This window comes from Prorops nasuta, unplaced genomic scaffold, assembly GCF_024137725.1.
Source record: "Prorops nasuta isolate Cenicafe-Biocafe unplaced genomic scaffold, Cenicafe_Pnas_1.2 PNAS00017, whole genome shotgun sequence".
Classification (NCBI taxonomy): Eukaryota; Metazoa; Arthropoda; class Insecta; order Hymenoptera; family Bethylidae; genus Prorops; species Prorops nasuta.
Genome location: NW_027116814.1, coordinates 1,476,593 through 1,490,025, shown reverse-complemented (window position 1 = coordinate 1,490,025; position 13,433 = coordinate 1,476,593). Strand labels below are relative to the sequence as shown.

Sequence of the window (13,433 nt, the reverse complement as noted above, 5' to 3'; positions counted from 1 at the left end):
CAGCGGAACATAGGAGTAGTCGTGTTATTTGACTATAATACTTTTTACTGTAGTCAAATTATGGTTTTTCGTTTAATTGAAGTATTAAGTGTAGTAACCAAGATTAATTAAGTAAAATGTGTGAATAAAATGATATTTATAATCAATAATAGAAGCAATTAAACAAAAATAACCATTCAATCTTAACTATCTACGCTTTTATTCATTATAATAATATATAGTAAATGCATCAGTGCTATAGTTAAATAACACAATCCTATATTTCCCTGTTAGAGAAAGCCCCTGGACGTTTATTTTCAGGGATTAGATTCAGAACTCGGATCAGACTTACCGCAGTGTCGCAACTTACGAAAAAAAAATACTAGATCACCCTAGAGTAATCCGGATCAAGTGAGGAGGCTTTCGCGAGAGCGAATCCGGATCCAGATTTAAGTAGAGTAATTAGGGCCTATTCAGGTGTGAGAATTTTAGCTGTCATTAGTGTCATTATTCTAACCAGCAAAAGGTAAATTTTAAGTTTCCAATATGATTTACTAAAGATAAAGAAGGAAGTATAATTATCATTAATAATTTTAACTTTTTATATAATATATTAATTTTCTTACATAATTTCTCTTAATAACATATTATTTACAGATTAAACAATGGATTATATGAATTTATGGAATATTTAATTTGAAAATGATGAGGAGGAAGATAATGTATTATTATCTTCCTCCTCATCATTTTCAAATTAAATATTCCATAAATTCATATAATCCATTGTTTAATCTGTAAATAATATGTTATTAAGAGAAATTATGTAAGAAAATTAATATATTATATAAAAAGTTAAAATTATTAATGATAATTATACTTCCTTCTTTATCTTTAGTAAATCATATTGGAAACTTAAAATTTACCTTTTGCTGGTTAGAATAATGACACTAATGACAGCTAAAATTCTCACACCTGAATAGGCCCTAATTACTCTACTTAAATCTGGATCCGGATTCGCTCTCGCGAAAGCCTCCTCACTTGATCCGGATTACTCTAGGGTGATCTAGTATTTTTTTTTCGTAAGTTGCGACACTGCGGTAAGTCTGATCCGAGATCTGGATCTAATCCCTGAAAATAAACGTCCCCTGTATACAAGGTCAGTCAGATAATTCGTATTAGCAGGTGGAGACCCCCACTTGAAGCTCCGTAGTAGGGGCTAAGTGTGTGATTGGCCGCGTGGAGAGAGAAGAGGGAAGAAAGTTGTTAGTCACACGTCGCTTCTCTGTCACTTCTAGTTGTCTTTCTTTTTTAAATGTAGATTGACAAAATTGATCGGTTGTTCATTACCTCCCGGTCGTTTTTATTAGACTCTCTTTCTGTCTCTAGTAGCGAATGAATTTTGTAAATCTGTTTAAAAGAGAGAGAGAGAGAGAGACTACTAGAGGTAACCGAGAAGTGAATTGTCAATCTTAAGTAGCATTTCTTTTTTTCTTCACTCAGGACGTTTACGTTCGTGATTCGATCCAGATCATGATCCAACCTAGCCGCAGGAATGAAACGTCGAAAAAAATTTCTAGATGGATCAGAGGGTTCCTCGTGAGCTATCTCGGATCCACGATCAGGAGATTCGGAGGATTGGTGATCACACTCATCAGAGAGATTTGGCAACCGCATTGGGATATTACTGACATGCCAACGGTGAACGGACATTGACGTGATTGAAATGACAATAACTATTATTAAAAATAATTTTAATTTAAAAATATATAAAAAAGATAAGCTGATATTATAGAAACCAATTATATTTAAAATTATATAAGCCTAAGGTATATTTTTGTAATTCTTTGACATGGATATTGTACAAAGTGACAGAAATAATATTGATTATTTTCATTAGATTTATGAAATTGAACAATAAATAGAAGATGGCAATAGCATAAGTATATTAATGATATAGAAAAAATATTATCTGAAAATATTTGTTTTTTTTAGTACTATATATATATATATATATATATATATATATATTATTGTAGCACATATCCGATCCATGTAAAAGTGTAGATTCTACTAGTTATAATAATAACTTAATTCTACATATACAGTGTGTATCAGCAATGATGCTTTTAATTTAACCACATATTCTTGCGACTAAACTAAGTCGAAAAGTCCTATACTATAAGGTCCGGAAGAGCATCATTGCTGAGATAAATTAATTTTAAACTGATAAATCAGGGCTTTGATTCAACAGAAAAATTACTTTAATTTCACTTTCATTGACAGTTCCCCTTTATAAAACAAAAGAAGTTTGTACTTCTACGCCGATCCGCATTGTCGTACACGCATATACACACACGCATGTAACTACGCCGATTATTAATATTACCTCCTAATGTCCTACATTTCTGATTCTGGTGTTGATGAAATTCATTTTCTGCCTATTTTTAAAAGGATTCTAGACAGCATCGATTTGGTTGAAAAGTCTAAAGAATATTACGGCGTTATTGGTAGATTAATTTTCAAGACGCTTTATCTTTTCGATGACGCGGCATATGAACTGCTCTAAGGTCGTCAAGAAATAAGTATTTTATCATAATAGCTATTATAAGATGTTATATTTTTTCTGTTTTTGGAAGTCTCACTGTTTTATGAGATAAAGAAGTTTGCTGCATCTTTGAAATATCAAAATGTCTCGGAAATAGATTTTCAAGTAAGGCTTTAGTCTTCTCTGGAAATTTCAATCTAAGTGGAGAGGTTGAGGAATCCCTTTAAAAATAAAAATAAGCCTTTTTTCATTTTCTGAAGTGACAATTTAAATAATTAAGAAGAATTTTTTGTTAATTTAGTAGATTATTATGCATATTCTTTGCACGCTCTTAGGTACGAAAAGATTTCAAACAGAAATTAGTAAATGCTTATGCTTTTCTCTTCACTTTATTACGATTTGCTAGGTGAATTGCAAAATATTTCTTTTTGGTGACCATATCAGCTTCTAGTCACTATAAACTAGAATCTGACCTAGCAATTGGCTAATTTTACTAGCAAGTCCATTTAGGCAGACACTATGCAAAAAGTACTGGGCAAAAAGGCAAACACTATGGGCAATCTACGGTATAAAGAAAAAATTATTTTTTATTTTGTGGCTTGTCCCTTCATAAAATGAAAAAATGGCTTATTTATTCTTAAAGAGATCCCTCAAATTCTCCACTTAGATTGAAATTTCTAGTGGACTATGGCCTTACTTGAGAATCCATTTTCGAGTCATTTTGATATTCCAATGATACAGCAAACTGTTCTATCTCATAAAACAGTGAGACTTCCAAAAACAGAAAAAATATAATTTTTTATAATAGCTTTTATGATAAAATACTTATTTCTTGGCGACCTTAGAGCAGTTCATATGCCGCGTCACCGGAAAGATAAATCGACTTGAAAATTAATCTACCAATAACGCCGTATTATTCTTTAGACTTTTCAACTAAATGGGTACTATCGAGGATCATTTTAAAAATAGGCAGAAAATTAATTTCATCAGCACCAGGATCAGGAATGTAAAACATTAGGAGGTAATATTAGTAATTGGCGTAGTTGCGTGCGTGTGTGTATATGCGTATACGACAATACGGATCGACAGAGAAGTACAAACTTCTTTTGTTTTTTGAAGGGGAACTGTCAACGAAAGTGAAATTAAAGTAATTTTTCCGTTGAATCAAAGCCCTGATTTATCGGTTTAAAATTGATTTATCTCAGCAATTATGCTTTTCCGGACCTTATATAATAGGACTTTTAGACTTAGTTTATGCTCAAGAATATGTGATTAAAATTAAAAGCATCATTGCTGATACACTCTGCTTATGCTTAACGTATGATAAAAAAAATAAATAGCAATTATAACACTTTAAACGACAGTAAAAGCTTTGCTAATACTATGTGTCAAATAAAAAATTACTCACTTTATACATTTTAGTAATTATTTTAAATTTATCGTTATTTGAAAAGCTTATATTTCTTTCTGAAGTCATATCTGAGCAGTGTCTCCTCTTCACAATTGCCTTATCAAGCAAAAGCATAATTAGTGGAATCAATTGTTGAAGGCATATTACACATGCAAACAGGCTATGGATGAGGTAAAACCTTGTACGAAGAGGTGATATGACTATATAAGCTAACAAATATGAGTAAATGTACTAATTATGTCTTCGAATTACAAGGTTTCATCTCATGTGTATAGTCCCTTTGCATGTGTAATATGCCTTCAACAATTGATTCCACTATATAATTATGCTTTTTTTTTATAAGGAAATTGTGAACAGGAGACACTGCTCAGATATGTCTTCAGAAAGAAATATTATAAGTTTTCCAAATAATGATAAATTTTAAATTATTATTAAAATGAATAAAGTGAGTAATTTTTTATGTGACACTTAGTATTAGCAAAGGTTATACTGTCGTTTAACGTGTTATAAATGCTATTTATTTTTTTTTATCATACGTTCAGCATATATGTAGAATTAAGTTATTAATATAATTAGTAGAATCTACACTTTTACATGGATCTGATATGTGCTACATATACAGGGTATTTTTCTAACGGCGGCATATAGGAGAATCGTGTTATTTGACTATAGCGCTCAATCCGATGAAATCCGAAGGCGCTGATTGTTCAGTTTTGTGCGGTACCAACATGAAATCAGTTATTGCCAACACAGAAATAATAGACGAACGCCATTATCACTGTTCAATTGGTGCTTTCCAGTTAGACTGAAAATCGACACAGTCAGACACAATCGGATACAAATGTACATTTTGGGTGACATGCAATGTACCATTTGTGTCCGATTATGTCTGACTGTGTCGATTTTCAAGCTAACAGGAAAGCAGCCAATATCTTTCTACCAGTTTCGTAAATAGAATTTGGATAAACTGAGGGAAACGTCAAAAAAGTGAGGTTAACGAGATGACACGAAATAATAAAAAGTGAGACAAATATGAAAATAAATATAGTGCATTGTTAAAAAGCGAGCTTGGTGTATTGAATATTTATATAATTGTTAACAATTAAACTAGGTTCTGTGAATAAAGTTTTAATAAAGAAGGATTCCAAAAATGCAATAAAAGTGAAAGATTTTTAGAGTTTAGCAGGTACTAAATTGATAACAAATATTATTGATAAATATCAGCTTTATTAAATTTTGTTTTGTATTTTGCAAAATATCGCTCTCCTTCGTAGACCAAGAACTCTTAAATTGAGATATTCCAAGTTTTACAATTCTGCTACAAAGTGCCAAAAGTTGAAAACAACAGCTGTATGAAAATTAAGCTTAGCGTATATCTTGCTGTTTGTTTACAAGATATTATTATATCCGAAGAAGCAGAGAATGCTGATGAGGGCTGCTGTAATCATTCTCAATTTTGTAATGCTTACGGGAAGATTGGACGAAGCATAAATAATCAGATGAATAATTTTTCGTTAACAAAAGTAGATGTAAAGTCTAATAAAGTATGATTCTTTGTGAATAATTTATTATTACAGGTACTTTTAATAATGGAATTATTTTCAAGAGAACATTATCAATGTGCAAAAGGATATAATAAGTTATGCATGTATCATAGGAAATAATCCAGTGGAATATAAGATTGCATTAATCGAAAGTCTTCTTGAATATTGCTGGAAAGAATGTATAGTTACCAAAAGCAATATTAATTATAAGGTAATAGCATTTAAAGAACTACGTTATTATTAAGAATAATAACAAATATTTAATACTAAGAATTTATTCGTTATTCTTAAATTGGTAACATTAAAGCAAAAAATTTTGTCAATGGCATGAATATTTGTGCTCTTGATAAAATTGCAATTTTACAAGTTAATTCACAAATACAATTTTTAATGCAATTGCAGTGACAAATTTCTTTCATTGATCGAAGATAACTCATGGAAATTATGCACTCAATTTCAATTGACGTAATGTGAAAATGCTTTTGGTGCAATTTAGGAGATTAGGTCTATAGAAAATACTTTAATTAAGAATGAATAGCAAAAGATTATTATGGTGATAAGTTAAATTTATGAATATCATTGTATTTAATTTGTTTCGTATGGAATAAGCAAACAATATTGTTTAATTTCAGAATATACTGCATGCAGAAAAACTTGGAATGTAGCATAGAGTATAATATTAAAAATTGAACGAATGAAGACTTCATTATGATTAATAACAACTATGTAAGTTAATTACAATGAGCAGATAGATTATTGTTTTTGTAAATCATAGGCAGAATTGCATCGAATCCTATATTTTAATAATAATAGGATGAATTTATAAGTACTATATCCGTGAAATATTCCTGAGCATAGTTGTGCGCAATTACTGCTTTCACCAATCAGTTTAGGAAGCTCGAGACCATACTATTAAAAGTATTAAATACTTAACACTTAATTGAAATAATATTGCCACAATTTTAACAGTAAAATGAACTATATAAATATATTTATGAAAAACAAAATTTATGCTAAAAATATTCGATATTAATATATCATTAGTGTTAATATATGAGCAGTACTTGATGTGTGAAAAAATTTGCTTGTTTCTTTACTCATAGAGAATTAATTAATGCATCATGTATGAATTTTATGTAATTTCTTGTTAATGCTTAAAAATTAACTTTAACAAAATTATTTATTCCACAAAAACTACAAAAATAGCTCGAATTGACCTCCAGCAACAGCATAACATAATTCTAATCTTTTATTAAAACCATTTAACACGTTCTGAAGCAGCTCAGGTGTTATCCTCTCACATTCTCTAATTATCATTCCTTGTAATTCGTCGATGGTTTCAATTTCCATTCCATTATAAATTTTATTATTCAGGTAGCCCCAGATTCCGAAATCTAGAGGAGATAAGTCAGGCGATCTCTCTTGGGGGTCATTCGATTGGACCGTATTTGCCGATCCACCTTCCTGGGTATTTGCTATATAGATAAGCAACAACAAATCTTGCTGTATGTGGTGGAGCCCCATCCTGTTGGAAAACTATTCGGCTCTGAAATACATACAAAAAATTTATTTATTAAATTAATTTTGATGCATACATTCCATATTGCCTTCAAAATTTAATGAATATTACGTTATCATCACCAATTCTTTCCACTCTTTATGCGACATCGTTCGTCAATACGTTTAAATATTTCTCAGCATTTAGATTGCCCTCGATAAATATTGGTCCAATAATATGATCTCCCAATATCCCCAACCACACGTTGACCTTTTGTAAAACAAAAGCCTAAATTTTAAGGTAGGATATTGTTTTTCTAATTTATGCCACAAGGATCTCCTGCAGACATAAACACATTGATATCTTTAACAAATACAGATTTGTATAAATTTAGAAGAAAAATGACTTATCCTGTGAGTATTCAATTTTTAATAATAATGCTTCGTAGAAACTTCACATTAAAAGAACTTGACATTTCCACTTTATTGCAAATTATTGTATGAAATTTTTCAGTTGGTTTAAAGACATGAATATTGAACAAAAAGTACAAATAATAAAGTGGTATTACAGCTGTAATTCACTTAATAAAATTGTGGAATGTTTCCGAAGAGAATATGAAGATTATCCGATACCATCTACAAGTACGGTTTTCCGTTTAATAAAGAGATTTGAGGATACCGGATGTTTAGATACAAGCCACGTGAAACAAGATCGACCAAGGAGAGCTTTTTTCAGATAACATTAAAGAGGCTGTTATACATTGCGCAGAAAATAACTCACGACAGTCTTTGATGGACATCAGTAGGCAGTACAATATTTCCAAATCGTCAGCCAATCAAATTTTGAAAAAAAAAATTTCGGGCGTTTAAGATTGACACTTCCCAATAATTAAAAGAGGAAGACAACGGAAAAAGAGAGCAATTTTGTAAAATTATGATGGAGAAAATAGAAAATGATAGGAATATGGTAAAAAATATTTTGTTTACCGATGAATCCACGTTTGTTTTAGTGCATTCGCCAAACAAACAAAACATGCGATTTTGGTCCAAAGAAAACCCGCATGAATTAATCGAATCCCACAGTCAATATCAACAAAAGTTCAACGTGTGGTTGGGGATATTGGGAGATCATATTATTGGACCAATATTTATCGAGGGCAATCTAAATGCCGAGAAATATTTAAACGTATTGACGAACGATGTCGCATAAAGAGTGGAAAGAATTGGTGATGATAACGTAATATTCATTAAATTTTGAAGGCAATTATGGAATGTATGCATCAAAATTAATTTAATAAATAAATTTTTTGTATGTATTTCAGAGCCGAATAGTTTTCCAACAGGATGGGGCTCCACCACATACAGCAAGATTTGTTGTTGCTTATCTATATAGCAAATACCCAGGAAGGTGGATCGGCAAATACGGTCCAATCGAATGACCCCCAAGAGAGATCGCCTGACTTATCTCCTCTAGATTTCGGAATCTGGGGCTACCTGAATAATAAAATTTATAATGGAATGGAAATTGAAACCATCGACGAATTACAAGGAATGATAATTAGAGAATGTGAGAGGATAACACCTGAGCTGCTTCAGAACGTGTTAAATGGTTTTAATAAAAGATTAGAATTATGTTATGCTGTTGCTGGAGGTCAATTCGAGCTATTTTTGTAGTTTTTGTGGAATAAATAATTTTGTTAAAGTTAATTTTTAAGCATTAACAAGAAATTACATAAAATTCATACATGATGCATTAATTAATTCTCTATGAGTAAAGAAACAAGCAAATTTTTTCACACATCAAGTACTGCTCATATATTAACACTAATGATATTTTAATATCGAATATTTTTAGCATAAATTTTGTTTTTCATAAATATATTTATATAGTTCATTTTACTGTTAAAATTGTGGCAATATTATTTCAATTAAGTGTTAAGTATTTAATACTTTTAATAGTATGGTCTCGAGCTTCCTAAACTGATTGGTGAAAGCAGTAATTGCGCACAACTATGCTCAGGAATATTTCACGGATATAGTACTTATAAATTCATCCTATTATTATTAAAATATAGGATTCGATGCAATTCTGCCTATGATTTACAAAAACAATAATCTATCTGCTCATTGTAATTAACTTACATAGTTGTTATTAATCATAATGAAGTCTTCATTCGTTCAATTTTTAATATTATACTCTATGCTACATTCCAAGTTTTTCTGCATGCAGTATATTCTGAAATTAAACAATATTGTTTGCTTATTCCATACGAAACAAATTAAATACAATGATATTCATAAATTTAACTTATCACCATAATAATCTTTTGCTATTCATTCTTAATTAAAGTATTTTCTATAGACCTAATCTCCTAAATTGCACCAAAAGCATTTTCACATTACGTCAATTGAAATTGAGTGCATAATTTCCATGAGTTATCTTCGATCAATGAAAGAAATTTGTCACTGCAATTGCATTAAAAATTGTATTTGTGAATTAACTTGTAAAATTGCAATTTTATCAAGAGCACAAATATTCATGCCATTGACAAAATTTTTTGCTTTAATGTTACCAATTTAAGAATAACGAATAAATTCTTAGTATTAAATATTTGTTATTATTCTTAATAATAACGTAGTTCTTTAAATGCTATTACCTTATAATTAATATTGCTTTTGGTAACTATACATTCTTTCCAGCAATATTCAAGAAGACTTTCGATTAATCCAATCTTATATTCCACTGGATTATTTCCTATGATACATGCATAACTTATTATATCCTTTTGCACGTTGATAATGTTCTCTTGAAAATAATTCCATTATTAAAAGTACCTGTAATAATAAATTATTCACAAAGAATCATACTTTATTAGACTTTACATCTACTTTTGATAACGAAAAATTATTCATCTGATTATTTATGCTTCGTCCAATCTTCCCGTAAGCATTACAAAATTGAGAATGATTACAGCAGCCCTCATCAGCATTCTCTGCTTCTTCGGATATAATAATATCTTGTAAACAAACAGCAAGATATACGCTAAGCTTAATTTTCATACAGCTGTTGTTTTCAACTTTTGGCACTTTGTAGCAGAATTGTAAAACTTGGAATATCTCAATTTAAGAGTTCTTGGTCTACGAAGCAGAGCGATATTTTACAAAATACAAAACAAAATTTAATAAAGCTGATATTTATCAATAATATTTGTTATCAATTTAGTACCTGCTAAACTCTAAAAATCTTTCACTTTTATTGCATTTTTGGAATCCTTTATTAAAACTTTATTCACAGAACCTAGTTTAATTGTTAACAATTATATAAATATTCAATACACCAAGCTCGCTTTTTAACAATGCACTATATTTATTTTCATATTTGTCTCACTTTTTATTATTTCGTGTCATCTCGTTAACCTCACTTTATTGACGTTTCCCTCAGTTTATCCAAATTCTATTTACGAAACTGGTAGAAAGATATTGAACAGTGATAATGGCGTTCGTCTATTATTTCTGTGTTGGCAATAACTGATCTCATGTTGGTACCGCACAAAACTGAACAATCAGCGCCTTCGGATTTCATCGGATTGAGCGCTATAGCCAAATAACACGATTCTCCTATATGCCGCCGTTAGAAAAATACCCTGTGTATATATATATATATATATATGTAGTACTCAAAAAAACAAATATTTTCAGATATTATTTTTTCTATATCATTAATATACTTATGCTATTGCCATCTTCTATTTATCGTTCAATTTCATAAATCTATTGAAAAAAATCATTATTAATTCTGTCACTTTGTACAATATCCATGTCAAAGAATTACAAAAATATACCTTAAGCTTATATAATTTTAAATATAATTGGTTTCTATAATATCAGCTTATCTTATTTATATATTTTTAAATTAAAATTATTTTGGATAATAGTTATTGTCATTTCAATCACGTCAATGTCCGTTCGCCCGTTGACATGTCAGTAATACCCCAATGCGATAGCCCAGTCTCTCTGATCAGTCTGATCACCAATCCCCTGAATCTCCTGTTCGCGGATCCGAAATCGAGCCCACGAGGAAGCCCCTGATCCATCTAGAAATTTTTTTTCAACGTTGCATTCCTGCGGCTAGGTTGGATCGTGATCTGGATCGGATCACGAACTTAAATGTCCTCAGTCCATCTTTTGCCTCTCTCTTTTCACAGATAGTTCACGCTTGTCGATTAGTCCCCTCTACGGAAATTCAAGTGAGCGAGCCTTCGCCTCTTGATACGATTTACATAATTCATCCTGTATATACAAGGTATAACACCGTATATCAGCAATGATGCTTTTAATTTTAAGCACGTATTCTTGAGCATAAGCTAAGTCGAAAAGTCATGTATCGATAATACCTTAAAAAAATCATTGCTGAAATCAATCAATTTTAAACCGATAAATCAGGGCTTCGATTCAACGGAAAAATTACTTTACCCTCATTTTTGTTGACACTTCCCTTTCGATAAACCAAAGACGCTCATGCTGTTCCGTTCTGTATTACCACAGGTACATACAAACATGTGAAACTTTACTAATTATAAGCATTACCCCCTGACGTCTTACATTCTTGATCCTGGTGCTGATAAAATTTATTTTCTGCCTATTTTTAAAATGATCCTTGAAAGCACCTATTAATTGAAAAGTTTTTGTAACGATACGGCGTTATTTGTAGATTAATTTTGAAGTCGTTATATTTTTTCAGTGATGCTACATATAGACTACTCTAAGGTATTAAAAAAATTAACTATTACATTAAAAAAGCTGCTATAAGAAATTTTATATTTTCTGTTTTTGAAAATCTTACTGTTTTATCAAATAGAACAGTTTGCTGTGTGCAACATTGGAAGATCAAAATGACTCGGAAATAGATTTTCATGTAAGGACATAGTCTTTTCTGGAAATTTCAATCTAAATAGAGAGCTTGAGGATTCTCTTCAAAATAAATAAAACTTTTCAATTTATAAAAGGACAATTCACAATGTTAAGAATAATTTTTTCTTTATGCCATAGATTGTTAATAGTTTTTGCCTACAACTTTTTGCATAGTGTCTGTCTAAATGGACTTATCCCAGTAAAACTAGCCAATTGATAAAGCAGGGTACCGATTCTTGAAACTATGATCCTAAATTTCGTATGTGAAACTCTACAGTTTCCGTTACATATCTTATTGACTTTTGCATACGAGATCTAAGATCACAGTTTCAAGAATCGTGCCCCAGATTCTACATTATAATTAGTAGCAGTTGATATGGTCACCAAAATGAACTTTTTACAATTCACCAAGCAAATTGTAATAAAATAAAGAGAATATCTAAGTATATACTAACTTATCTGGAATCTTCTCGTACCTAAGAGCGTGTGCAAAGACTATGAATAATAATCTACAGCATTAACAAACAATTATTCTTAATTTTGTGGCTTGTTCTTTTATAAAATGAAAAAAAGCTTATTTATTCTGAAAGTTATCCCTTAGATCTCTGCTTAGGTCGAAATTTCCAGAGACGGCTACGGCTTCACTTGAAAATCAATTTTCGAGTCATTTTGCTCTTCCAATGATGCAGCAGATTGTTCTATCTGATATAACAGTAAGCTTTTGAAAAACAGAAAAAAATAAAATGTCTCATAATCGCTTTTTTAATATAATATTACTTATTTTTTACTACCTTAGAACAGTTTATCTGTCGCTTCACCGAAATAATAAAACGGTTTCAAAATTAATCTAAAAATAACGCCGTATAGTTACCCAGAATTATCAATTAAATAGGTGCTTTCGAGGATCGTTTAAAAAATAGGCAGAAAATAAATTTTATCAGCACTAGGATTAAGAATGTAAGACGTCAAAAGGTAATGTTTATAATTGGTATAGTTTCACATGTGTGCGTTATGGCAATACGGAACGGAGAAGCACGAGCTTCTTTTGTTTATTGAAAGGGAAGTATCCACGAAAGTGAAAGTAAAGTAATTTTTCCGTTAAATCGAAGCCCTGATTTATCGGTTTAAAATTGAATTATTTTAGCAATGATGCTTTTATGGATGTCATAGTACAGGACTTTTCTACCTAGTTTAGTCTTAAGAATATGTGGTTAAAATTAAAAAAGCATCATTGCTGATACACCCTTTTATACAGGGTGTAACATGAACATAGTGCATGCATTTCAGGGGTTATTGAAGAAGTCATTTGAATAAGAAAACATTTATACAATTTTTTACTATTGTCTACATTTTGCGACTTATGTATTAATATGTTTACCCCAATAGCGTACATAAATAGCACGATAAATACTAAGAATACAGGGTCTTTTCCTAACAGCGGAGCATAGGAGATTCGTGTTAGTTGACTATAGCACTCGGAATGATGGAATCTGAGAGCGCTGATTGGTCAATATTGCGTAGTACCAACATATAATAGGCCGTTACC

General features: G+C 30.7%; 2 long non-coding RNA genes across 7 annotated transcripts; one reads left to right on the top strand and one right to left on the bottom strand.

The window, feature by feature from the left end:
- Positions 1-4,588: 4,588 nt before the first annotated feature.
- LOC136779583 (uncharacterized) lies at positions 4,589-6,955 on the top strand. 3 transcript variants are annotated; one of them, XR_010823607.1, is made up of 5 exons: positions 4,589-5,121; positions 5,210-5,690; positions 5,882-6,032; positions 6,112-6,205; positions 6,854-6,955. It is a non-coding gene; the product is annotated as an uncharacterized lncRNA (long non-coding RNA). The 3 variants fall into 3 exon arrangements; XR_010823608.1 differs by lacking the exon at positions 6,854-6,955 and having other exon boundaries at positions 5,210-5,464; positions 5,542-5,690; positions 6,112-6,846; XR_010823606.1 differs by lacking the exon at positions 6,854-6,955 and having other exon boundaries at positions 6,112-6,846.
- A 1,413-nt stretch (positions 6,956-8,368) lies between these two features.
- On the bottom strand, positions 8,369-10,729 carry LOC136779551 (uncharacterized). Of its 4 annotated transcripts, XR_010823602.1 has the most exons (5): positions 10,203-10,729; positions 9,634-10,114; positions 9,292-9,442; positions 9,119-9,212; positions 8,369-8,470 (listed from the first exon to the last, which is right to left on the bottom strand). It is a non-coding gene; the product is annotated as an uncharacterized lncRNA (long non-coding RNA). The 4 variants fall into 4 exon arrangements; XR_010823601.1 differs by lacking the exon at positions 8,369-8,470 and having other exon boundaries at positions 8,478-9,212; XR_010823603.1 differs by lacking the exon at positions 8,369-8,470 and having other exon boundaries at positions 8,478-9,442; positions 9,634-9,782; positions 9,860-10,114.
- Between the last annotated feature and the right edge of the window lie 2,704 nt (positions 10,730-13,433).